Raw genomic sequence first — 26,736 nt, 5'->3', positions numbered from 1 at the left:
TGTACCATGTAAACTTGTCTGCGAAGGTTCTTTTGAAATAAACCTGAAATCGAGAAAAACCGTGTGAAATCAGTACTCCCGCAGGGAACTAGAAATTCTCCCTTGTGGCCTTGAAAACCTCCTTTCGGAAGGCCTACAAAACTCCCCAAGCTTTCGTCAAACTCCATTCAAAAGAAGTAAATGCTTCCCTTGAACCTCCTAAAAACGCCCCTAAACTAACATAAGTACTTCCAAAGGGAGCCATAAAAGGCTCCTATTCAACCGCCTAAAAATTCCATAAACATCACTTAAAAACGCCCTTCAGGAAGTAAAGAATACTTCATTTTGACCTCCTTAAATTCTCCCGAACATTTCTTAACACTCCCTAAATACCTCCTTTCAATAACCTAAAAACGCCCTGTTTTGGGGAGGTAAACAAAACCTCCCTGTTCCATGTAGTAAAAAAACTCCTACAAGGAGGACCACTAGAGGACAGGCGAAAAGAAAAAGAACCTCTAGGGAGTATATGGGAGGAAAAAAAGTTTAGAGTGTGGTTATGGCTTCGTTGTTGCAGTGTTTACCTTAGTTTATCTAGGTCGCTTATGCATGTGACAACAACAGCCTTGTCCTTATATTCTTTACGAACAAGAACTCGGCCGTTGTTGTGCCATGCGAGCTTGAAGTTTGCATCCTTTGCTTAGCTGTTTGCTTCTTGAAGCAAAGCACGAGTTCGTTTAGTCAGAATCTCGAGTATGTACAATTGATCATCACGGCCGCGAAGTTTATTCCTGTTTTTCCACCACTTGTCCCTATCTGCCTGCCTTACAAAACGGCAGATTATGCCCGGTATTTTTCCTTTCTTGGATGGCAGACGGTGAATTGCTACCACGTAATCGTCTGGAAGGGGCGGAAGCTCAATGTCATGCGCCAGCGCATTTACTTTGTTCAGTAGGGCTTCGTTTTCCGTAGGCATGATGCCATGGAATTCTAGATTGAGACGCCGGCTTCTCCATTCCAGATTGTCGATTTCAGCTTCCATTTCACTGACATTACTGTTCTGGGTCTCAAGCTTTTCTGTACGGCGCCTGAGTTCTTTGATGTGATGCTCATTCTGCTCGACCCAGCATAGCAAGTAATCAAACTGCTCGCTCCAGAACTACAATGAATCCCCAATACCTTCCACGACATCTCTCAAAGGCAGAAGTTTTTCAAGTTTGTCGTTAATTGTAACTAACAGGAGTCGTATGTTTATCTGCCCCACTAGTCCTGAGTTACGGGGAGGGAGTAAAGAAAATACATCGGCATTTCACGTCAGTGTCATATGACATGTGACCACAAAAGACAGTTCGCCAATTCTCGAGCTACTGGCTATTCTGCCCCACACCAACGTTCCTCGCGAGTAGGGTTCGGGAATATTAAAGGAGTCGTCCCACGGACAGGTCCCGACGCCTTCTCAGGTTTCTCGTCGTCAGTTGATGTGGCCGTCGAAGCGAGCGAGGGCAGGGGTGGCACGACTTCTGCGACTGGATCGTTGCCGGCACACGGCTGCTCTACCGTGTGCGGCGCCTGCCACGGGACAGCGCGCCGATGTCTGCTCCCAGCTCAGTTCGCGAGGACAGGACCACGTCCCAGGAACGACCTCGGAGATGAGCACCCCGGTAGCGTCGGCCAAGGTCCCGGACTCGGCAACTGCTCCCTGGCAGGAGCCGCTCGACTGGCCGCCCCTTGGTCCTGGGACACGCCACCAAAACCGGATAAGGTAGGTACGCCCTGGACAAAGGCCCGCAAGTAGGAACGACGTCAGGAGCTCTTTCTCTGGAACGTCGCCCAGCCCGTGACTTCGTGACACGATCCCCTTCGCACGTTCCGCTCGTAGCCCTTCCGGCTTTATTCTCCTTTTTTCCTTGATTTTTGCCGAGCTCTCGTGCCACCTGCCCACAGCCCGTCGTCTTCTCTTCCGGTTTGTACTGGTAGCTCGAGTTCGCTCACGGCCCATGTCGCAGTGTAATAATTAAAAAAACACGCACACAACACACACGCAAAAAAATCTTGTGTCCTTTCCTCACAATATCCCCTGCTCAAGAAAGTTGTTTAAAAAAACTTATCTATAAGCCACGGAGTACGAACGCACACACGTGACGAGTAGATAAAAAAAATAAATCATTCGCCACAGATGCCCGTTCAGTTCACGGAAAATGTGAGCATTCCAAGAAACACAATTGTGCACACGAGTTCGTTTTGAAACGGTGAAACGAAGCGATAAGAGGTGGGGGAGTCGAATGTGGATAAGATATTCGGCGCCTATGTTGTAGGAGCCCTTAATGTATTCCATCACGAAGACACACTCAGTGAGTAACAGACTCCAGCGGAGCACCCGGTTATTTGTTTGTTTCCCAGAGATTATGTATGCGAGAGGCTGATGGTCTATTTGCAGCACGAATCTATTTCCGAACAGATAAATATGAAACTTTTGAATGGCCTACACAAGTGCCAGCGCTTCTCTTCAGATCGTGGAGTAGCGAGCTTCTCGCTGGAAGAGCTTTCGACTGGCGTAGGCTACTGGATGTAACACCCCTTCGTGGCGCTGGATTAAAACAGCTCCAACACTAGACGATGATGCTTCCGTGCGTAGGATGAAAGGCTCCTGCAAGTCCGATGAACGGAATACGGGGATCGATGATAGGAGCCGTTGTAGGGTTACAAACGCTTGTTCAGGACATTCTTCCCAAGTGACCTTGTTAGGACCTAGCTTTCTGGTGAGTTCCGTCACAGGGGCGACCACAGCGGAGTAATTGGTATGAAGTCCCGGTAATACCCAGTTAAGCCAAGAAAAGAGGGAACTTCTTTCTTCGTCTGTGGTCGTTTTGGAGCCTGGATTTTCTCTAGCGTCTCAATCTGGGGCCTCAGAAGATTGTGCCCCGCAATATGCCCCAAAAACGTTACTTCAGTGAGACCCACCTCACTTTTTAAAGGCCTTATCGTCAAATGAGCAGCCCTAACACGTTCCAGAAATAGGGTAAGCGTGGTAATGTGCTCTTCCAGGTTTTGGTAGCTATTAGCACATCGTCAAAATAGTGATAGATGTTTGGTACTCCTTTTACAACTCGTCTAATAAGTCCGGTAAAGACCGCAGGTGCAGTTTTGATGCCGAACGGCATGAATCTGAACTGATAGAGACCAAAAGAAGCTTGAAACCCGGTTAAGGGTGTCGATGCATCTTGCATGGGCACCTGCCAGTACCCTTTCGTAAAGTCGAACTTCGAGAAGTAGCGGCTTTGGCCCAGTTTGGCAAACACCATGTCCACTCGAGGTATCGGTTTGTTGTCCGTGACTACGACTCGATTTAGCTGCCTGAAGTGAATACAGAGCCGAATGTTCCCGTCCTTGTTATTGGTGCTTGATAAGGCTAATCAGAAGGTTCAATTATTCCTTGCGCTAACATGTCCTGAACTCCCTTCTCTACAGCTTCTTCGATAGCAAATTGTATGGGGTACGGACGTACCTTTATTGGCGTTTCACTGGTTAGGCGCAATTTGCACTCCACAACGTTTGTTTTACCCGGTACATCCGAAAACACGTCGGGAAAGTCTTCCAGCAGTTTATTAATCAGGTCTTTCTGCTGGTTGCTCAGGGTCGTTGCTACTAATACATTTCGATAGGTTTCCAGTTAATGTAGAGCAGCAAAGGGTATGTCTTGTTCATCAGTAGTGTCCTTCTGAACAGTAACGGCGGCATGTTGCTGTACTGCAGTCTCGGACTCTCTTTCCTCGTACTTCTTTAGATGGTTAATATGAAATAGGCTCCTCCGGGCTCCAAGGTCTACCAGGTAGTCATATTCGCTGCGTTTGTCAACTATCGTGAAGGGTCCCTTCGATGTTAATATAAGCTTGCTCTTATCTGCTGGTAAAAGGCGCAGTACCTTGTCCCCTGGTGCTAGTTGTCGAACTCTTGTTCTTCTACAGTAATACTTCTTTTGCGTAATTTTCATCGTCTGGAGTTCTTCATGCGCCACCTTGCAGGTGTTCTGCAGTCGCTCCTTAAGCTCTACGACATATACGTATGTTGTCTTCGTATCGCAATCAATCTTGGCCCCTGTCCACAGTTCCTTAAGAATTGACATTGGGCACCGTACGAAGCGACCATAGAGGAGATCGAATGGCTTCTTTGGGGAACTTCACGGTATGGGAAGAGCAATGGAGCTAAGTATATATCCCATCGTTTCTGCCTTTCTTGACAAATGCGGCGGACCATTTGTTTAAGAGTTCCATTAAACCTTTCCACCAGTCCCTTGGCCATGGGGTGATAGGGAGTTGTGGGTAGCTGCCGAAACGAGAGCAGTCGCCCGAGTTCCTGCATAAGGTTCGAGGTGAACGACTTTTCGAAGTCGCTCACAATTTCTCGCGGAACTCCGACACGGGAAAACATTTCTATCTATACCGTCCTTTGACAAGCGCTTCCGCTACCCGTTTCGTCTCAATACTTGGTAGTGCTACCGCATCCGGGTAACGCGTAGCGAAGTCTACCATCGTTAATATGTATCGGTTTCCCTTAGATGAAGTTGGGGACAGGGGGCCGATAATGTCAATTGCGACCTGCTGAAATGGCGTGTCGATGATGAGAATACTTCCCAAGGGATCTCTACCGACGAGGTGTTTTGGTACCGTCCTTTGACAGATGTCGCATGACTTTACAAAACGTATAACATCGGCCTGTACACCCGGCCAATAAAATTCTTCAAGGACCCAGTCTGCAGTCCTTCGTTGCCCCTGGTGACCAGACAGAAGACCTTGATGAGCCATCTTCATCACACTGTTCTGGAGATTCTTGGGGGCTACAAGTTGCTTCAAGTCTCACCGTTCTGCCGTGTGGTGGCGTCGGAAAAGAACGTCACGTATCAGCACAAACTCAGGGACTACCGAATTTTTGGACGTGATTTTCCTTCCCACAGCCGTGAAACACGTCTCCAGCGTGGGGTCTGCGCGCTGCAATTTCCGTAACTCTTCCGGGCTGATATCTAAGGGGTTGATTTGTGGCACAAGCAGTCCTCTTGGCTTTTCCCCGTTTTTCCCTGCAGTTGCTGACACGTCCACTTGCCGTTCTCTATTCAAAGTGGTTGTGTCTTTAGGTTCCTCTTTACGGCCAACGTGCTCATCCAGTCTGAGAGAGACTCGGTCGTTGTTCCAGCTTTGCGATATGGTGTGGGTCTGAAAGTACACCCGGAACGTTTCCCAGCGCTACTTCATACAACGGGTTCTGCGTACAAACAGCAAGCAGCTGCCCCTAAAGAGCGGCGAATCGACGTGCACCCTAGCCTCTGGAAGGTTCTTGCAGATCAGTCAAATAAGCGGATGGTACGGGTGCTACCAGTGAGTTTACAGTCGGGAACCAGTGACCGTTTCACTACTACTGTATCACATCCAGTGTCCCGTAATGCAGTTACAAGTTTTCCTTCCAGATAACCCTGTACAGTCGGTAACGGCTTCGAACCTTCATCGCAAGTTGGACTGTTTTGGGTACCATCGCACATGTCATGACTATGACCGACCTGTTGCTTGTCATCCCCAGGTTCCATCGTTTCGTCTTGCTGCGCTTTCTGGGGTCATAAGATGGAGCATGATGCCTCCCCACGTTTTCCTAAATTTGCGGGACAATTCTGTGGTCTATGTCCTGTCCTCTTACACATCCTGCACGGTGGCGACTTCTGTGCTCGTGATTTTGTCCAGCAATCCGAATCTCGGTGACCCGGCTTGTTGCACAGAAAGCAAAAACGGCTTTCTTTTCCTTTCGTTCCCGGTGCCAGCCTTGGCAGCAACTACCGGTTTCCCCTTTTCTTCCTTCCCTAGAGCGAGATTCACGATTCCTTGGGCTTCTAAGTACTGATCTACCGTTGTCGCCAACATGTCCAACTTATTACTTCGTCGCTCCTTCAGGAAGATCGCCACCCTCTCGTCGCACCACCTGAGAAATTGCTCGGAAATCATCTTGTCTTGTAGTGCGTCCTAAGTCTTCGGAGTCTTCGCCAGCCCTTCTCAATGGTCGAAGTACCCACAGAGACGCCCCGCGAACTATCGACTCCTCTCAGCATTCTCGGGCCGGGCATCCCTAAACTTCAAGCGGTATACCTCTTCCGTGTATCGTAACCGTTGGAGCAGCGTTTGCTTGAGCTGTTTGTAGTCCGTGCTGTCTTCAGCAGACATCCGCCCGACCACAGTCACGGCTTCTCGCGTCAGGCACAAGCTCAAGGACAAAGCCCACTTGTCGGTTGGCCACTCTTGGCTCGTGGCAACCCTCTCAAATCTCTGGATGTATGCATCCAGTTCGTCCGTACCATCATTATAGGAAGGAATCATCTTGTGCAGGCTTTTAAAACTCTGACAGGAACCTACACTCTCATTCACCAAACTCATGCTCGGACGCTGCGCCTCTGACACTCGGCGTCGTTCTTCAAGGAGGAGTCTCTCAGCCTCCATGCGAGCCATTTCTCGCTCATGCTCAGCCTGTGCTGCTATGCGTGCCTCGTCCCTTTCTTTTGCTGTTTGTGCCCTCATACCTTCTTGTTCATGGGACACCCATGCCCGATACTCCTCTCCCCTCAGACCCATCTCCTCTCCTAGCTCCATCAACATTCTTTTCTCTTCCATTCTTGTAATTACACACGAACAACGTGAGGCTCTCAGATGTAGCGAGAGAGATTTGTCCTGTCGCGGACGCCAGAAATTGTGATGGTGAATGGACGTTCGTCACGTTTTCGTGCGCTGTCGGACGAGAAAGGACGCGATAGAGACATTGTGAAGAGGGAAAAAGAAAATAATAAGTTTATCTGTCCCACTAGTCCTGTGTTACGGGGAGGGAGTAAACAAAATACATCGGCATTTCACATCAGTCTCATATGACATGAAAGACAGTTCGGCAATTCTCGAGCTACTGGCTATTCTGCCCCACACCAACGTTCCTCGCGAGTAGGGTTCGGGAATATTAAAGGAGTCGTCCCACGGACAGGTCCCGACGCCTTCTCAGGTTTCTCGTCGTCAGTTGATGTGGCCGTCGAAGCTAGCGAGGGCAGGGGTGGCACGACTGCTGCGGCTGGATCTTCGCCGGCACACGGCTGCTCTACCGTGTGCGGCGCCTGCCACGGGACAGCGCGCCGATGTCTGCTCCCAGCTCAGCTCGCGAGGACAGGACCACGTCCCAGGAACGACCCCGGAGATGAGCACCCCGGTAGCGTCGGCCAAGGTCCCGCACTCGGCAGCTGCACCCTGGCAGGAGCCGCTCGACAGGCCGCCCCTTGGTCCTGGGACACGCCACCAAAACCGGATAAAGTAGGTACACCCTGAACAAAGGCCCGCAAGTAGGAACGACGGCAGGAGCTCTTCCTCTGGAACGTCGCCCAGCCCGTGACTTCGTGACACGAGCCCCTTCGCACGTTCCGCTCGTAGCCCTTCCGTCTTCATTCTCCTTTTTTCCTCGATTTTTGCCCAGCTGTCATGCCACCTGCCCACAGCCCGTTATCTTCTCTTCCAGTTTGCAGTGGTAACTCGAGTTAGCTCATGGCCCATGTCACAGGGTATTAATAACACACACACACACACACACACACACACACACACACACACACACACACACACACACACACACACACACACACACACACACACACACACACACACACACACATGCACACGCACACACACATGCACACGCAGACACATACACACACACACGCACACGCGCACGCGCACACGCACGCACGCACGCACGCACACACACACACACACACACACACACACACACACACACACACACACACACACAACACCTTGTTTCCTTTTCTCACACAGACTGATGCAAGCACTTCAAAATGGACCAGCTTTCCGAGAAGCCAGTGCTGTAGATACCACCATGTGTACAAGAACGTATTTGATTACTAGGATGCCACTTGTGAAAATGCACCTTCATAGCATAATGAGCAATGTTTCTAGCGGAAGAACATCAGCATTACTTCGGTTAGTTTAACCTTACCTTTTGTGACTGCGCTGTCACAAAAATGCGGAATGTTATCTTAATTTCACCAGCCTACTGCATTATGAATAATAATACAAATATAAAGTTTAGGTACCTTGAAGAAGGAAAGACTGACGAGCGGCACCAAAAGGGAGTCACAGGTGAAAATACCGCTTCTTTTTGGAAGAATTTCGTTATTTTTGAAAAAAAGTTTCATGAACGAAATCAGAAATCTGTTTAGTAAAGTTGCAAACTCTATGAGACAAATGCTCGTTCACATTCCAGGGATGTAACGACTATACTGTATTGGGGCTACAACTTGGAGGAGTGTTTATTCCAGAGTATAGATCCCATACATGCAACTTTTAATAGTGAGTATCTGGCTTCCCAAAAAATACACCATATGAAAGGATGCAGTTCATGTATTTCTAGCAGGACTGGTAGGAAATGTGATGCAGGCGCTTATTAGAATCTTCCTAATTGTTGAGTACAAATTACTACCCGGTGCTCCTATAACAATTTGTGTTACACTGGAAAAAGACTTACATTCCACATGGTGCTTAGCTCAGTACGGTGGGCTGATTTTAACAACAGCACGTAATAGTTCAGGAGCGCTTGTGCGTATCGGAAGCGCGCGGGCTTTTCCAGACGTCAGCACACACGCCGACCGATTACCTTTCAGAACCATGTGTTGGCTGATTCGCAACAACGTTCAATTGTAATTTAGTAACGAGTCACTAAAGAAAACAAAAAAGTGGCAACGCGAATATTCATGCATTGAATAGGCAAAAGAACTTGCCTTTCGGAAGGCAGATTGAGAGTAGTTATTGTTAGCACTGTTTGGGCGCACGGGCACAACCAACGAAATCATGACTAGGATACTGCATAAACGGCACAAAAACTTGCACAACATGCTCTGTGGCAATTATTGTTTTCTGTTGTGTCAGATTTTGTGCGGCATTTTGCTTCTGTCACAATAATTACAGCAGACTACTGTTGCAAAATAAGTGTTACAAAACTGGTTCTTTTAAGGGCAAAATTATTGCGATGCATCGCAGAAGAGACGAAAAACACCCCGAGATGCTGTTATCAACCAGCACCTTTTTTTAAAATCCGCATGATGCAGATCGAAGCGGGTCTTGAATGACCGTATGACCGATGTGTCAGTTGTCCGAGCTACAACAGCGATCTCTTGCTGGGTGGTCTGATGGCTGGTTTCCTAAGTCGCTTATGACGATCCGCCACAGAACAAGCTCTATAGCCTTGCAGGAATGCAGGCCGAACAATTATTGCACCACGGAAGGCGCGCAACGAGTTACACACAGCGCACAGCGTTACGCGAGTACAAAGAACGCTTAGAGGCTCTTATCGGCATCTTGGTGAGGAAACCCTCATTCATAGTTTGAAAAACACGTCTTCTCGAAAGCTGGGTCGGCACTGGGGTGACCCAGTTTTCGTCATCGTATATTATGCCAAACACGTTTCACGCAAGCACCGAAATTTCTGCATTTAAAGGAGAGAATGTACGATTGTGATGCAGGTCAGCCGTGCCATCACTCTACGACTGACGGATGGGGCGCTGGCTGACCTTGTCGATGATGGCGATGGCCTGGTGGTCACGCAGGATAATATGGGATATAGTAGCGGTTTGCACTGCAGTGGCGAAAGACGACAATGCGCACTGTATGAGGTATGTTCTGCTGTTTGAAAGGAAAGAAGAATTTCGGACTTAAGTTCTTGCACCCATATACCCACCACGTTGGCGCAGTGGCTAAGGCGTTGCGCGGCTGAGCCCAAGAAACCTGTGTGTTGTGATTTCGGCGCGCGTTAAAGGTTCCCAGATGGTGAACACAATTCTGGAGCCCATACCTACGGCGCTCCTCATAATCAAAGCGTAGCTTCTTCTTGCAACCTTGCTTTAGACAAAAAAAAACACGAAACATTAGGGCAAAAGAGGCGTGTACAGCAATTCGCGAATGGGGTACGCCCTTTGAACTTATTTTTTAAAGGAATCGAAACCGCAACACAAGGTTCAGCCAATCTTAGGGTTTCTTACTATATACACTAGTGAGGAATCTGGCGCTAGCGTCTATGCAGCTCACATGAAGGCCCTCTGTGTCACCATGGGCGGCCGTTATACCATGCGCTCGCCTTAGTTTCATCATTGGCTTGAATTGAGACGTTTTCGTTGGCGTATATTCGAACACAGTGCCACAAAACGCAAATAACGGTGTGTCGTTATATAAGTGGAAACTAAAACAGGCTCTTTTAAAACAAAAAAAATGGAACTAAAGCGTATTTTTGCCGAAACGGTTGTGTCTACTACTCTGCAGGTCACGCTGGTAGTTAACAACAATGTTATTATTTTGGGAGAACATAATTAAATACTCTAATTTTTTTAACCATTATTTGGAATAATAAGTTGTTTGAAAAGCTTGGAAATGTTCTTGAGCATGCCTATGAAAACGTCACTTCGTGGTGAAGCGGTGAACCTACCGCCAGCTACAGTTGAAAACTTGTTGCTGAACGAGTTTGTTCATATCTGAAGAAAAAGGAAAACGCGGCGTTAAACAGACATCAGCGAAGAGAGGATATGGACGGCCGGAGGCGCCCGTATCTGTCGTATCTGGTCTTCGTCGAAGTACATTTGGTTTCTTTTTTTAGTAAGCTACAACTTTCGCGGCGGCATATTACCCGCTCAGCCGTCATACGTTTTTGCGACTCCGGCATGACCAACGTTAGGTACGATCACGCACTGCCTGCTCTTTCACAAAGCACGCAGTTGCCACAGGTCACGGCTACCACAGAGCAGCGAGCATTTCAGCGGCTGTCAGTTCACGGGCCCTAAACACTTTTCCTCACCCCAGCAGGATCAACGCGCAAGCTGACGTGGATGTCAGCCGGGTTGCAGCAGAACGGCGCAAGGCTATCTTGGACGAAGATCGGCGAGGGTTCAGCGCGTGGGAAATTGCTGGCCAGCTTTCTCTACGTAATGAGCTAATCGCCTCCTCTCCCCCGGACGCTGGAGATGTCAAGAACAGCCCCCTGGCGCCTACCAACAGCTATATTAACGCCGTCCTCCTCACGAATCACTGCAGTCAGCGGCTGTCCGTTCTGGGCCCTAAACACTTTTCTTCACCTCGGCAGGTGAGCTAAGGTTGTTGAAATTTTTTTTCCCTTGTGTATTGCCGCTAACTGCCCCACCAATGTCTTCTTCATGTGGCGAATCTTCAGAGCTCCTGCCGCCGGATGGCAAATTCTTGACATGTTGTAAATGTGAAGCGGCTTACCACCCTGGGAAGAGCTGTTCAGTAGTTACTGAAAGTGCCTACTCAAAGGTGACCGCTGCAAAGCGGGAAAATTGGAAGTGCCAAACTTGCCGAAAAGACGCCGGCAAGCAGTCTGAAGCAGCCTCTGACCGAAGAGGGGACTCGTCTTCTTCACAGCTGTCCGCTGTCAATAGTAAACTTTACTCGGTAACAACAACTACTGAAGCTCTTGTTAGAACGGTTCAAGATCTGGTAGATTTCAAGACGGAAGTTGAAGAGGTTGCTTCGAACGTCCAGGAGGTGAAAGAGAAAATCGGCACTGTTTCCCCGAAATACGATTCAGTCTTTTCAACCGTGACCACTAACCAAGCCGAGCTGGTTACCTTACGCACCGAAGTTGAATCTCTTACACTAACCGTCATCTCTCAGAATGAGCAAATTGACAAACTAACCAAAGAAGTGAATGAACTGCAACAGTACAACAGAAGGTGCCACTTTGAAATTCACGGTCTCCCGGTCACAGCTGATGAGCACTTGCCCGCCTGTTTGGATGATCTAGCCCTAAAACTGAAGTTACAGGACGTTGAAAAAGACGAAATCTTGGCTGTTCACCGTTTACCGGCTAAAAGAGGCTCGATTCCCGCTATCTTGGTACAGACAAAGACGGTCGCAGTCAAAGAGAGGTGGTTTGGTGCCCGCTAAGTGCTGGCCGCTCTTGCTGTGACAGATTTTCCTCGGCTATACTTCAACGAAAACTTGACTAGGGCTAACCGTGAACTGTACCGCTTGGCAAGGTTACGGGCAAAGGAAGTCGGTTACAAGTTTACCTCGACCAGAAACGGAAGGATTTTGTGTAAAAAGTCTGAGGCCGCGTCCCAAATTGATTTGATTGATTGTAGGGTTTAACGCGCCGACGCAACGCAGGCGATGAGGCGCGCCGTAGTGGAGGGCTCCGGATTAATTTTGACCACCTGGGGATCTTTTACGTGCGCCGAAATCTCGTACACACGGGCGTTTTTGCTTTTCGCCTCCATCAGAAAAGCGGCCGCCGCGGCCGGGAATCGAACCGGCGACCGCGTCCCAAATTCGCATTGACACGCCGACTGATCTTGACAGGATCAATTGAGAATGGACCATTTAAAGCAGCTGGTTTGTAGTGTTTTCCCTGAGGCGAAAACATTTTTCACCACTTTAAAGGGAAATTCTATTAGGCTTGCGCGCGTCAACATCCGTAGCAACCAGAAACATTGGGATCAGTTCTGTGTTTTAATGTACCCTCTTCGTTCCTTTTTCGACGCCTTTATTCTAACTGAGATCAACGTTTCATCTGAAAATTTTTTTGGATGCTGCATTCCGAATTTCCAAACTTTTTCGTACACTCGCCAGGGGCGGAAAAGCGGGGGTATTGCAGTATTTGCCAAAGATGCATGGACTGTATCCCATTTGCCCGTTTGTTTTACACAAGCAGAAGTTCTCGCCTTGCGTATAAGCCGGCCTGGCCAATTGTTGGTACTTTTATCAGTTTGCCGACCTCCATATTGTAATGGGAGGCTGTTTCTTGCTGAACTTGATGCAGCAATGTCATCTTTTGCTTTAGATGAACACGTGTGCGTTCTAGGTGCATACCTCGTCAAAGTTGGCGCGGCTCACTCAAACTCACTCACAATTTTTTTTTCGAATCACCACTCACTCAAACTCAGACTCAATGCTGAGCAGCACATCTGCGCTCACTCAAACTCAAACTCACATTGAGCGCAAAACTCAGAACTCACTCGGACTCAAACTCAAAATGTACTCAGAACTCAAAATGTACTGAAACTCAAAATGTAATCAAAACTCAAAATGTACTCAAACTCAAAATGTACTCGAACTCAATATGGACTCAAAACTCAAAATGTACTCAAAACTCAAAATGTACTCAAAACTCAAAATGTACTCAAACTCAAAGTGTACTCAAACTCAAAATGGACTCAAAACTCAAAATGTACTCAAACTCAAAATGGACTCAAAGCTCAAAATGCACTCAAAACTCAAAATGCACTGAAAACTCAAAATGTACTCAAACTCAAAATGTACTCAAAACTCAAAATGTACTCAAAACTCAAAATGAACTCAGAACTCAAAATGGGATGAGAACTCAAAATGAATTCAGAACTCAAATGGCCTCACAGAGATTGACACAGTGAGAGAGTGAGAGTGTGAGAGTGAGAGTAGGAGTGAGTGTGAGAGTGTGAGTGTGAGTGTGAGAGTGAGAGTGAGAGTGTGAATGTGAGTGAGAGTGAGAGTGTTAGTGTGAGTGAGAGTGAGAGTGAGAATGTGAGTGAGAGTGAGAGTGTGAGTGTGAGTGTGAGTGAGAGTGAGTGAGAGTGTGAGTGTGAGTGAGAGTGAGAGTGTGAGTGTGAGTGTTAGTGTGAGTAAGAGTGAGAGTGAGAGTGAGAGTGAGTGTGAGTGTGAGTGTGACTGAGAGTGAGAGTGAGAGTGTGAGTGTGGGTGAGAATGTGAGTGAGAGTGTGAATGTGAGTGAGAGTGAGTGAAAGTGAGAGTGTGAGTGAGAGTGAGAGTGTGAGTGAGAGTGTGATTGTGAGTGTGAGTGTGAGTTGAGTCTGAGCGTGAGTGTTAGTGTGAGTGAGAGTGTGAGTGTGAGTGAGATTGAGAGTGAGAGTGAGAGTGAGTGAGAGTGAGAGTGTGAGTGGGAGTGGGAGTGGCAGTGGGAGTGGGAGTGGGAGTGTGAGTGGGAGTGTAAGTGGGAGTGTGAGTGAGAGTGTGAGTGTGAGTGAGCGTGTGAGTGTGAGTGTGAGTGTGTACCTTTTGCTATATACCTTTTGCTATATCCTGATAATTATAACCAGAAAGCATTTTTATATTTGTCCCACGTGATCCCCCTCGACGAGACCTTTAATTTGATACCCCACACAACCTAGCAGGGTCATATGGAATTCATACCAGTCAAACTAACCATGACTCTTATGACTGTAACCAGGACGCATTATTTAAGTGTCCGACGTGATTCCCCTAACTGGAACCTTTAATTTGGCGCCCCACATGCTTCAGCGGCCTCAGCTTGAATTTAACCCAATCTATGACTCATAATGACTATCTCATGATTCGAACTACAAAGCCTTTTTTATTTGTACCACGTGATTCCCCTCGTCAAGACCGTAAATTTGATACCCTACACGCCCTAGCGGGGTCACTTCGAATTTTACCCCAATATAAGACTCGCCATGACAATCTCATGGTTATAACCAGGAAGCATTTTTTAATTCTCCCACGTGATTCCGCTCATCAAGACCATTAATTTGATACCCATCACATCCTAGCGGAATCAATTTGAATGTTAAACCATTCAATGACTAACCATGACTATCTCATGATATAGCCAAACCACATTTTTGTACCACGTGATTTCCCTTATCGGAACCTTCAATTTGATGCCCCAGACACCCAGTGGCATCATTGTGAAGTTTAACCTAATTTATGACCATTTTGAGTATGTCATGATAATAATCAGGAAGCACGTGATTACCCTCATCGAGACCTTTAATTTGATACGCCACACGCCCTAGCGTCATGAACTTGAATTTTAACCGAATCTACGACTTACCATGACTACGTCATGATATATCCATAAGTCATTTTCGTCCCGATGGATTCCCCACATCGAGACCGTGAATTTGATTCCCCACATGCCCTCGCAGCGTCATTTTGAATTTTAACCCAATCTATGACTCATTATGACTGCCTCATGACTACAATCAGGAAGCATTTTTTTATTTACCCCGCGTGATTCCGTTAATCCAGACCTTTCATTTGATACCTTACACGCCTTAGCCTCATCAGTTTCACTTTTCACCCAATCTAATGTGGTCATTATTCGGTCTTAAGGGGCGCTTCCCAGTCAATTCAGCTCATTCATTTGAAACAGCAGAAAGGACAGTCCCCGCCCCCATTTCCCCCCGGCTCTCACCTCTTCCTTTGTGACCCCTAGTATATCAAGCCGTTAACAGTAGCAGGCGAACAACCAGCACGCCAGCGCCGCCGTGTGCTTTCCTACCACCCTTTCCCACGCTCTTAGTGGATCCGTCAGGAGGAAAAGTTAAGACAACCCTTTTTTATGACTTCACCAGTCAATTGTCATTCACGCGCCCAGCCGCGAAAACTAGGTATACAGCAAGTGCTTATGGCCATGAAAATTCAACAAGAAAGTAAAAAAAATCAGACACCCCTCCCTCCCAACCGATCATGCAGATCGCGATTGGTGCCGTACCCGCAGGTAACCTGAATTCCGAGCCCACAGTGACGCATGAAACTTAACAGCCAACCATAGCTGCCTGCTAGGCTACTCATATGTACTCAAACTCAAAATGGACTCAAAACTCCTAAGTACTCAGAACTCAAAATGTACTCAAAACTCAATATGTAATCAAACTCAAAATGTACTCAAACTCAAAATGTACTCAGAACTCAAAATGGACTCAAACTCAAAATGTACTCAGAACTCAAAATGGACTCAAACTCAAAATGGACTCAAACTAAAAATGTACTCAGAACACAAAAAGGACTCAAACTCAAAGTGTACTCAGAACTCAAAATGGACTCAAACTCAAAATGTACATAGAACTCAAAATGTACTCAGAACTCAAAATGTACTCAGAACTCAAAATGGACTCAGAATTCACTAGGTCTCAGACGTACACAAACTCAATCGGACTCAAACTCAGTCGAGATCACTGGGCTCAAAGTCACTCAAGCTCAAACTCACGCCAAACTAGCCTCGCGCTCACTCAAACTCAAACTCACGCGTGAGTTTGAGTCCAAATGAGTCTGAGTGAGTGGACTCATGAGTGAGTTCGCCGACCTCTGTCTAGGTGACATTAAAATTGATACTGTTCGCTCTGCAATGCCGTTAGTAGCAGATTATCTTGATATTATAGCTAAGTGGGGCACGGAAGACTTCTTTTGTAAACCAACACGCGAGGAATTTTTATCGGGACAGGTGGTAACGTCCTGCATTGACCACATTAACATCCAGACACTTGCAGAATTTTCATTCGCTAATACGCTCCCTCTTATTCTCTTACATGGAACTATATGGAATATTTCTTTGTTCCGTCATATTGAATGGATCTTGTTCTGGTTATAGTAACTTCTTTTTACCTGCTTGCCTTACTATATGGAGAGTATGCTGTTTATATGACTTTTTTCTTGTTTTCCATTTTATGGATTGCAGTTATAACGTTACACGTTTATCTGTAGTGCGCAGATGTTCTGTTTCATCTGTACGATGTAATTAGGAATTCTGTTGTATCCTGTCAGTTTTATTTGTGTTCATTGCAGGTAGTGTATACGCTATCTACGTTTTGTAGTGGTTTGTATGGTATACTTTGTAATATACATTGTAAAAGTTCTTCTATCTTTTACGTTTTCAAAGTGTTCTTTCCTTTCACTTTTTTCCCTTTTTTTCACTTGTATCCATCTCTGTGCCAGCCCCAAGGCCTCATGGCTGTTCCTGGGCACAATAAATATACAAGATTGATTGATTGATTGATTATTATTTCAGCTACCTCGCCGCTTGTAGACGTGGTAATGCATAGTAAAGAAAGCAAATCCAAAAAACCTTTGAAGAATTCAATTGTCATGCAAAGCCAAGCCAGAAGCGGGGGTATTTCCATAACCACCCACGACGACATGGATTCCGAGGTGCAATTTGTCGCTAGTATACTCACTAAGAAACTCTTTGCAGCCAACTGCGTCCATGAAAACGTCATAATTTGAGAGAGCCGTTTACTTCTAAACGCTTGCGCCCACGGCGGACTATCTTGTCAGAAAACAGCATATTAAGAGATCGGGGAGCTCATATTTGGGACAAAAGTGAAGATTTCACAGGTAAAGCGCTAGCCCGCTTTCTTTGTGCACTTTTTGCAATATTTGTTTTCATATGCACTCCCTCACCCCTGTACACACCATAAATTTAAAGCAAGGAAGTGCGCCTCCAATGTCGCGCAAGGAACTAGGCCTGCTTTCTGCCAGACGTTCCACGCATATTTACGAGCAGCACTGTAATCGTCATGGCCTTGGACACAGAGGAAGTCTATATCATAGAAGTAATGGGGCGTATGACAGCGACAATGGCTGTAATTGTGAGTGTTATGCAGGTAATTTGATGCGCATTACATCATGGATTTACCCGCCGCGGTGGCTCAGTGGCTAAGGCGTCGCGCTGCGGAGCACGAGGATGCAGGTTCGATTCCCAGCCGTGGTGGCCGCTTTTCTGATGGCGGCGCAAAGCCAAAACGCCCTTTCATTAGAGATTTCGGCGCACGTTAAGGATCCCCAGGTGGTCAAAATTTATCTGGAACACTCCACTACGGCGCGCCTCATCGCCTGCGCAGCGTCGGTGCGTTAAACTTCGCTGATTGATTGATTGTAGGGTTTAACGCGCCGGCGCAACGCAGGCGATGAGGCGCACCGTAGTGGAGGGCTCTGGATTAATTTTGACCACCTGGGGATATTTAACGTGCGCCGAAATCTTGTACACACGGGCGTTTTTGCTTTTCGCCTCCATCAGAAAAGCCGCCGCCGCGGCCGGGAATCGAACCCGCGGCCTCATGCTCAGCAGCGCAACGCATTAGCCACTGAGCCATTTCGGCGGGTGCGTTAAACGTCGTGCTCAATCAATCAGTTACATCATGGATTTGCGGCGGCTCTAGCAAAAATAATCTTTAGGGTAAAGAAAATTGCACCATCTTCCCGTAGGGGAACCCTGAGTAGTATGCGAAGCAGGCATGGGGTCGATTCAAGTGCCCATTAGTGTTCAGTTCGTCGTTTCCGTGAGGTTGAGGTATGTAGCTAACGTTATATTTACCGTTTGGTTCCATGGTGACTAAAACACTTTTCACCTACCGGAACTACGAAATGGGAAATTGCGTAGACCCCATGGCTGTTTCGCATACTACTCAGGGTTCCCCTACCGGGAAGGTGGTGTAATTTTATTGGAGGGGGGTGGGGGTGTTAGAGTGGAGAGGCATTAAAGAGAGAGAGAGAGAGAGAGAGAGAGAGAGAGAGAGAGAGAGAGAGGGAGAGAGAGAGAGAGAGAGAGACGTTGTACGTGGTATGAGTTTGACTTTATTCAAGCATTATCATCATGATGATCAACGTAGGTGACGTGGAGCTGTGGTTGGCGTTCCACTTTGAGTATGACCACCTTATGGTCTGTGAAATGTAAAGTCAAGGGCTGTTGTAGTGAATGAACGCTAAAGTTGCTGAAGATGAGGTCGATGGACGTTCCCCGGATGGTTGTGGGCTGCTTGTAATCCCGGCCCGCCGAGACTCGTAGACGCACGCCGCTGCCGACGACGATGAAACGTCGAAGGCGCGTGAAGCGTGCTCGTCTCGTGCCGGCCCAGGAAGACACCGGCAACACTGTCGCTCCAGGAGCCATAGCAGGGTAAGACACCACGGGGCGTTCAGCAAGCCGAGCATGTGCAGTGGGGGTGTGGACGGCGCAACAACGACAACGACAAGGGAGGGACATAGCCCCGACCATGAGATGCTTCGCATCTAAAAAATTCTGGCTGGACCATTCACAGGGGATGGCGCTAAAAAATTGGCTGAGGTTTAAACCTACTTATCACCAGGGAAAGCAGACTATGCCCGCAGTGTTTCGTCAAAGTGCGCCTTTTCTTGAGATTTGACTGCCTGAAGTCCAGCAAATGTGCTGGATGACCGGATTTTGCTTGTGCTGAAGGGCCCGGCCGCACAGACAGTGCAGCTGGCGTGCCATTGATGGTCAGATTGAGGATCCGGCAAAGCTGCTGGTGCAGCAGTGCAGCAGTGTGCGAGCATGGTGTGTTCTTCCTTCCTGCAAACTCAACTAGCTTTCATATTTCAGTCGTTAAACCCTCGCCCAGTCACGTAGTTCGCTTGCACTCAACCGCACGCGCAGATCGGGAAGCCGCCGCTGGGCGCTAAGGCACACGCAAAGCAACCGTTTCACCCTCGCCGAGTTACGTGGCGCGTCGGCGCGTTAAAATTTACAATCAATCAAATCAATCAATGAAAAAAGACACACAAGCACGATGTCGCAGGAAAGGAGACTGGTAAGTATTACCAGGGGAAGCCTAATGTTGTCGCTTTCCAGGCTAGTAAGCACCCGAGGAATTTTTCGTATTCCCGCAGAACTGTCGCACTCAATTTTAAGCCTTTCAATTAAGGCACCTTGGACGGCTAGCGGTCACCGAACGTTCGACGCATTCATTCGGTGGTCCTGCAAGACATTTGAAAAGGCAGGAGGCGCTGCTCGGACGAGAAATGTTATCGCAACATGGGGGCCAGTTGACACGCGCATGGTGACCCTTACACAGGCAGTAACCTAGGCAAAAATACACTAATTCCTAGGCAGAAGAAAGACCTCGAAACAAGAAAAACAGACTTCGTTATAAGTTGTACTTGGTTAAAAGTCTAGTGTTGATGTGTTTCTTTGCAGTTGAGGCAGTGAAAAACGTCGAATCAAGCGAGAATCGGGGTAAAACGATTTCCTTCCAACGAGGGTTTACTGAAAGTCGTTTCTCTCAGGAGAGGGGCTGTTGTGCTTCTATGGGGGTGTCAAGCAGCATTGCTCAAGAAGCTTTCCGCGGCCTCTGTCTGAACGAACCATACGCAACAACGAAGGACGACAACGAAGGACGCAAATGTAATTAAAGACGCGAAAATAGCTGCACATACGTTATTTATTGAATACTGCCAGCCTGAGTTGCAAGCCTTAGACAGGAGTGGTAATACAAATGGGCAATAACAAGAGCCATATAGTTACATAAAAAAAGCACAAAGACAAAAAGAGAAGGAACACGAAACACATTAACAATAATTTTCTCAAAACTTGTATGAAAGCAAGAAAAGAAAGGAGGAAAAGAAAAGGAAACACGAGAGAAAAGCACATACCTTTACAGAAATATGTGCGCTTGAGGCATCATAACGCACCACTGAAGAAAACTGGGCTGATAACAAGTATAGTAGACGACAGTTTTTCCGGACTCGGAAAATTCGGACTTGCTGGATATTTCAGACTTTCCTGAGGAACCGCCAGTTATCTCATAGGAGTAATGACCACAGAGTTTCGAACTAATATATACTAGAGGGAAATCTGTCGCTGCAGTCGCGGGCCGCCGTCGGCGGCGCCATTCCTGCCAGCGACGTTCCTCGCCTGCTAGGCTTAGCTAGCCATACGGCTTCTTTTTTGGCTCGAAGCCAAAATCAACAAAAAAAGTAACTTTTTTTTGTTCATCGTACATTAAGCTTCTAACAAACTACTGGCATTTTGGAGGTTCAATTTTATAATAACAAAACAAATTTCATGAACCATCTACGGTAATATTGTTGCTTTTTTGCAGCCATAGCCAACGTTTCAGCCTGTTCATGAGCCACGCCAAGGACAAGTGGAACGTACCGGCCGGGTACATGACGGCACGCTCGCTGAAGCGCGGCTCCCCTAGAGAGTGGCGCCAGATTTCCCTCTAGTATATATTAGTATGAAACTCTATGGTAATGACTCGTGGATTTTTCGGAATGCTCTTCTATACGGACTACTTTACGTCCCCCTCCACGTCCGAAAAATCGGCCGGCTACTGTATTTGTAGTTTCCGGAGCACAGTGAGATGACCAATATTGTCACACCAGAAAAAGGAAAAAAAAAACTGTACACAGACGCATGCGTTTAAACATCGCAGCAAACAAAAAAGACAACAAACTGATACACGTCAATTAGAGCACTGTGCGCGTACAACTATGTTTCTCAAAGCACGCCATTTGAGACACCAAATTTCTAGAGCAGAAAGAACGCGCAAATAAAATACAGCGTTGTGCACGGAACCGAATTAAAATATCATTAAAGAAGCAAGAACAACGAGGGGGCAAGTTAAGTCGAGAGCGGTTTCATAAATGCTTCCACGGCAGGGCATTCGACTGTACTCTGAAGCAGGGAATTGAAACTGGGGCGGCATTCTCGTGCTTTGTCCTCCGTTTCAAAGGTGTACGTTTTGAGCAAGCCCTGATCGGCTAAAATCGAACACCCGGATGTGACGCCATGCAAGCATGGCAGAACTGTGAGGCGCCAGAGTTACTTGCGAAATCGAAGAGCTCTGTGAGCCGCAGCTTATCGGATCAGACGATTTGGAGCAGACGATTTTTCGTAGCCTTGTTGTTGGTTTGCTTGCGGAACAATAAACACATATAAAAGATAGTTTGAAATAGGTTTAGTCGTTTAAAATGTGTTCACAAGAACATTGGCGCAAAACTCAATCCAAAGCCCGCCCGCAACTGAAAGTACGTCACAGCAAAACGCACGCAAACCGGACGTGTTCAAAATGAACAAAGACGAGAATACCGACTCTGGTGATTGTTTGCGGAAAGATGGAACGTTTAAATAAGTTCGTGCGACAAGTATACTCTGAAACTTTTTTTTTTTTAAGTGTGAATACACTTTATAAGCGACCCCAAACCATCCACCGCCGGCGGCGGCGTCGGCGTCCGCAGTGCTCCTCTATAAAGAAACAGCATCCGGCGCCAGGTTTCGATCCGCGGACTTTGCGGCCGCAGCGCGACGCTCTACCGATCAAGCCACGGACGCGACGGTGATATCAGTGTTGACGCGCCTTATATGTTTAACGCATTCAAACTACGTCGTCAGCGGCGTGCGTTGGCGACTCAGCGGCGTTATAGCGGCTTGATAACTGCGTGGTGTACACGTGATACTACAAACCCGATGGAAGAGATGGAAGAGAAGGCGGCGAGGCGGTGGGCTGCGGGGGCCGAGCGCAAGCGCCGCAAGCGGGCCGACAACCGTGCATTCGCACTTTCACATTCTCCCCCTCGGGGAAATGCGGGGGAATTTTTTGGTACGAGCGCGTCGGGCGACGGTCAGTCATTGTGATGTAGTTAATATGGTCTATGCCTAGTTTATCATGGTATATGAGATAAGAAACCTTTAGCCTGTCTCGGTGACGTCTAGTTTTCCATTTTTCTAAGTTTGCTGCCTGAAGGAGACTCGATGGGGATGTGCGCCAACTATAAGAATTAAAAATAAATCTAACCCATTTCCTTGGAATTCTTTCTAGTTTTCTTTCTAGAATTCTTTCTAGACGCTGCATATTCTAGTAGAGGTCTAATGTAAGTTTTGCATATGAGTATATCTTGATTTACTTGCTTGAATTCCCTTATGTTCGTCTTAAATATCCGAGAAATTCCATTGCTTTATTTGAAATATACGTCGTGTGCTCGTTCCACCGCAAATCTGGCGTGAAAACTGCACCTTAGCATTTGTAACTGAAAACTAACTCAAACGAAAAAACGTTGCAGGGGACATCTACGTTTAGGTCTTAAGATGTATGACGCGATAACCTCATTTCGGCGTGAAGGAGCGTTTTTGATTTGAGTTCGTGAATTTATCATTTATGCTTCCCAGGAATTGTAGTTCAGCTAGAATAGCAGCAAGAATTTTTTAATTATTGCGGTACAGGGAAGGCAGAGGCCATTTACGCTTTTGTGGCTTAAGATTTAGGCAGGAAAGGTGGCGGCTGCGCTGTGTGTGCCAGTTTGAGGAAGAAGGTGATAGTGTTAGTGTTTCGAAGTATTTCTTCTGTAGCGTCCTGGCCTTGTGAACGTTTCGTTTTTTTTTCTTAACACACACACTTAGAGAAACCTTGATTGAGAAAGATTTAGAGGAAGTTTGGGAGAAGGGGGTAAATAGATGGTAGACCCCATGGGTGGAGCGTAAATTTCAGGGGCCCAGAATCAGCTGACACTGATCTTGAGGTGATAAGCTGGCCAGGGCAGCCTCGTATGTGCCGATGTAAGTGTAGTAGGCAATATTTGAGTTGTTCACCCCTGAGCATATCCTTCAACATGAGCCGGTTGCGCAAATATTGTGCGTGTTTCTCCGTATTTAGCCCAGCTCAATGTTAGTGCCACACGTTTCCTACTTAAAATCTTCACCAATGTAGACTTGTGGATATATGTGTTGGTCTGTATCCTCCGCAGAGTTTGCGATTTTTTGGGGTTGATATCAGCGTGGCACGGGGAAGGAGGGCGTTCCTAGGCGCAGGATGAGGAGACGTTCTCAATATTTCTAGGGAGGCAGGTGTGGCAGTATTTGTCAAAAGGGAGCACGGTACGCGAGTTCGCGTGGTTCTAAGTCGGCTGCGTCGTTCCTTTCCAGACCCTTTTGTCCAGGTAATGATTTGATGTGAACTGTCATCATTGCGGATTTAAGAATCATTTTCAAGCGTTCAGGTACTATGCCTGCAGCCAAGAGATTAATGGCCTTTTTAGCGCTTGTAGCGATCTATGGAATTCGCGGATAGGTACAGTCGCCAGCAAAAGTTTGCGGGATGTGCAGCGCGTGGCCGAGCGGCGCAAATCTGCATTGCGGCGCCATCTGCAGCCAGCGAGCGCCGGGTCGAGGCTCAAGGAGCTGGCGTGCGAGGCTCGCTTCGCGCATGCCTGGCCTTTATTTGTTACCGGGCATCTCTCATCGCTCGCTGGCCCGCGACATGCTTTTGATATTCGCGGCAGCCACGGCGGCGCCGCGTGACCACCGCCGTTGTTCTGCTATCACTGGTGCTACAAAATACGTAGCCCGCACCCACCGTTTGCGCGGCGCGAATCATTGAATGAACCTGATCTTTCAAGTCATGTAATGGTCGACGAATAATTTACTTTAGAGGAGCTATTTAGGCTACCTGTCGGAAACTGCGTCCGTCGACGGGCTGCATAGAAAAAGTCGCGTTGCCAAATTTAATCTTGCGGCAAATTTAGCTTTCTGGTGAATGACTTAGCGCTCACTCTATGTAGGTATCATGTTAAACATCATACTGAAATTGGCCGCGAGGACGACGTTAGGATTACAGCGAATCACATTTACTTGCCATAGTTAGTTTTTAGGGAAGCTGTAAGCGATACAGAATACCTGTCTGTAAAAGGGCTGTAACTCTTGTTTTGTCGGAACTACCCCAAAACAAATTTTATGATAATTAGTCGCTGAGACGAAAACGGCAATTATAGGTTAGCTGACAGTTTACTGGAGCTTTGGTTAAAAATAAAAATATATTTCGTGCTCAACCAGCAGTGCCTCTTGGAAAATAAGGCCGGGTTCAGACTGTTCCCGCAACTGTCGTAATAAATTTAAAGAATAACGTCATTTCACGTCTCAGCCAACCAAACTGCGTGACACGCCGTTTTTTGTTACGTCCCGAGATAACGATATGGCTTTTACTTCGGTAGTCTGATCATAGCCTCAGACTTATTAAATGTTGCCCGCCGCGCAAACGGCGGCCGCGGCATACGTATTTTATTGCACCGGTGATAGCAGAACGACTGCGATGGTCACGAGGCGCCAGTGCGGCTGCCGCGAATATCAAAAGCATGTCGCGGGCAAGCGAGCGATGACAGATAAAGCCAGGCATGAGCAATGCGCGCCTAGCACGCCAGCTCCTTCAGCCTCGACCCGGCGTTCGCTGGCTAGAGATGGCGCAGCAATGCAGTTTTGCGCCGCTCGGCCACGCACTGCACATTCCGCAAACTTTTGCTGGCGACTGTACGTACTATGACTTTAGGTAGATACTATACATGCGTTTAGGTACTATGCCTGCAGCCAAGAGACTAAATGCCTTTTGAGTGTGTGTAACGAACTATGGAATTCGTGGCTTAATTCTTTCGTTACTTGCCAGTCATCTTGCTAACCGATCACAGACCGTAGTCGTTGGAAACGTTAGAACCACACAAATTAATTTAGGTGGTGGAGTGCCACAAGTGTTTATACTTGCGGCGCCTGTTTTGTTCAATTAGTATGTTAATGATCTAAGTGCTTCTAAATCTTACTGTTGCGTTGTTCAGTACGTGAATGGCACAATTTTTATTTTCACACACATTGAATATGCAACAGCTGTGAATAATATACAACATGATTGTGAGCAACTAATGGAATGGTTTGAAAGCAACATGATCGGGATTAACAAAACTAAAACACAACTTGTATGTTTCTGCAGTCCTCTAAAACATATCGCCCAAGAAATACCGATCTTCCTACACAATTCATCTTGTAATAATTGCAGTTGCTCTTGGTTTTATTATGTCTCCACTGTTAAATACTTGAGATCATTTTTTGATTCCGACATGTTATGAACAGCGAGTTGGTCTACATTTGTGCCCATCTTCACCGAAATGGTCTGTTTGTTGTTTTCCATGCGTTCAGTATGTCCGGTTTCAGTCAGGAAACAGATCGTGTACGCTCTTGCTAGGGCATTTCTTGCTTTTATTTTTCTCTGGCTTTTGGCGAAACAAAATAGATAGTTTGTTAAAACTTGGATTAAAATCAATGTTATATGGTACAAATCTTGATGGTAATGTTTAATGTCTGTATTTTCTTGTGATCTCTGACGCTGAAATGCTGTATACGCAATGCTGTATACACTGTATACACAAACGGTATACACAAACAGTGGTTTTGAAGTACGTTTGGACCAAGGAGTACTGTATTCCTTACATTCATGTGAGGGAGCTTCGTCAACGTAATTGTTGTGTTCTGCCTGGGACATGAACTAGATATGGGTAACGTGTTCGCGCTTTTTATGTCCCGCATACAATGAATGGGATGAGGTTACCGGATGAGATTACCGGTTACCGGAGTGACCGGATGAGGTTTTCTGCCTCAGCACTCGATAATTAATTACGAAATGTCTGTTTGAACTTATTTTACTAACCGACTTTTTCGTTCCTCACTCTTCCTCTTTTACCTCCTCTTCAGTTTCGTATTGGTTTAACAACGAAGCGATTGGCCAAGGTGCTGCCAACTGCCAGGCACTGCCCCTCAAGCCTTCTGTGCCTTCGGCAGTCCCGCATATGTACATTGTATCTTCGAAATAAACATAAACATAATAATGTTTAAAGGGGCCATGCAGACAAAACACAAGTTTGGTTCATTCGAAAGATTGCCTCGTCAGAATTATATTGGCACCACTTTTGACGCAAACTTCGCTCAAATAAGCTATATAATTAGGAAAAAAAATCGCGCCAATCCACCCCACGGATGTGGTTGGAAATCAAAGCTGTAAACGGCACCCATAACGATTACCCATGCGACGTCACTTTAATTCACTCACATCGCTCCACATCGCTCCACAGAGATAAGTGAAATGCACTTAACCACACCATTTATTACTTCAAAGAGATATTCTTGTTAAGGTTAAATCAATGCATGAAGCATGAACGGTGTTTGGTTGAGTTGTATTGGTGTAGCACAAGAGTGGAAACTTTTTTTATAAAATTAAAGTAAGCTCCAACCCGGTGTTAGACGATCTGACTTCTCCGTCTCTCCGCCGCAGACGGAGGCGACGAGATTTGCGGCACAGAAGGAGGTGGAGGCGGAAGAAATATTCCTGTTCAAATTTCTGAACGGCCCAGAGTGCAGCCCTGGGGAGTGATTCCTTCTTCTGTG

General features: G+C 46.9%; 1 pseudogene; it reads right to left on the bottom strand.

The window, feature by feature from the left end:
* Positions 1-556: 556 nt before the first annotated feature.
* Positions 557-8,668, bottom strand: LOC144146667 (uncharacterized; annotated as a pseudogene).
* Positions 8,669-26,736: the final 18,068 nt, after the last annotated feature.

Source organism: Haemaphysalis longicornis, unplaced genomic scaffold (genome assembly GCF_048455015.1).
Source record: "Haemaphysalis longicornis isolate Haplotype H1 unplaced genomic scaffold, Haemaphysalis longicornis Haplotype H1 scaffold_1, whole genome shotgun sequence".
Taxonomy (NCBI): Eukaryota; Metazoa; Arthropoda; class Arachnida; order Ixodida; family Ixodidae; genus Haemaphysalis; species Haemaphysalis longicornis.
Note: the sequence above shows the minus strand (reverse complement) of the source record. Positions and strands in the feature narration are given on the sequence as shown.